Below are 1537 nucleotides of genomic sequence, written 5' to 3'. Positions count from 1 at the left end.
TGCCGGGCCCCCTGGAGGTCTAAAGGATGACCAGTAGTTGTGGTTCTCGCACCGGGACTTGGGTCAGAGTACAGCCCAAGTGGAGCACTTGTGTCGGTCTAGGGAGGCTGTGCCGGGCCCCCTGGAGGTCTAAAGGATGACCATGAGGTCAAAAGGATGACCAGTAGTTGTGGTTCTCGCCCCGGGACTTGGGTCAGAGTATAGCCCAAGTGGAGCACTTGTGTCGGACTAGGGAGGCTGTGCCGTGCCCCCTGGAGGTCTAAAGGATGACCAGTAGTTGTGGTTCTCGCCCCGGGACTTGGGTCAGAGTATAGCCCAAGTGGAGCACTTGTGTCGGCCTAGGGAGGCTGTGCCGGGCCCCCTGGAGGTCTAAAGGATGACCATGAGGTCAAAAGGATGACCAGTAGTTGTGGTTCTCGCCCCGGGACTTGGGTCAGAGTATAGCCCAAGTGGAGCACTTGTGTCGGACTAGGGAGGCTGTGCCGTGCCCCCTGGAGGTCTAAAGGATGACCAGTAGTTGTGGTTCTCGCCCCGGGACTTGGGTCAGAGTATAGCCCAAGTGGAGCACTTGTGTCGGACTAGGGAGGCTGTGCCGTGCCCCCTGGAGGTCTAAAGGATGACCAGTAGTTGTGGTTCTCGCCCCGGGACTTGGGTCATAGTATAGCCCAAGTGGAGCACTTGGGTCGGACTAGGGAGGCTGTGTCGTGCCCCCTGGAGGTCTAAAGGATGACCAGTAGTTGTGGTTCTCGCCCCGGGACTTGGGTCAGAGAATAGCCCAAGTGGGACACTTGTGTCGGACTAGGGAGGCTCTGCCGTGCCCCCTGGAGGTCTAAAGGATGACCAGTAGTTGTGGTTCTCGCCCCGGGACTTGGGTCAGAGTATAGCCCAAGTGGAGCACTTGTGTCGGACTAGGGAGGCTGTGCCGTGCCCCCTGGAGGTCTAAAGGATGACCATTAGTTGTGGTTCTCGCCCCGGGACTTGGGTCAGAGTACAGCCCAAGTGGAGCACTTGCGTCGGACTAGGGAGGCTGTGCCGGGCCCCCTGGAGGTCTAAAGGATGACCAGTAGTTGTGGTTCTCGCCCCGGGCCGTGGGTCTGAGTATGGCCCAAGTGGGACACTTGTGTCGGACTAGGGAGGCTCTGCCGTGCCCCCTTGAGGTCTAAAGGATGACCAGTAGTTGTGGTTCTCGCCCCGGGACTTGGGTCATAGTATAGCCCAAGTGGGACACTTGTGTCGGACTAGGGAGGCTCTGCCGTGCCCCCTTGAGGTCTAAAGGATGACCATGAGGTCAAAAGGATGACCAGTAGTTGTGGTTCTCGCCCCGGGACTTGGGTCAGAGTATGGCCCAAGTGGTGCACTTGTGTCGGTCTAGGGAGGCTGTGCCGGTCCCCCTGGAGGTCTAAAGGATGACCAGTAGTTGTGGTTCTCGCCCCGGGACTTGGGTCAGAGTATAGCCCAAGTGGAGCACTTGTGTCGGACTAGGGAGGCTGTGCCGGGCCCCCTGGAGGTCTAAAGGATGACCAGTAGTTGTGGTTCT

This window comes from Nothobranchius furzeri, unplaced genomic scaffold, assembly GCF_043380555.1.
Source record: "Nothobranchius furzeri strain GRZ-AD unplaced genomic scaffold, NfurGRZ-RIMD1 Scf182, whole genome shotgun sequence".
NCBI classification, from domain to species: Eukaryota; Metazoa; Chordata; class Actinopteri; order Cyprinodontiformes; family Nothobranchiidae; genus Nothobranchius; species Nothobranchius furzeri.
The sequence above is the reverse complement of the archived record's forward strand: the minus strand, read 5'-3'. Positions refer to the sequence as shown.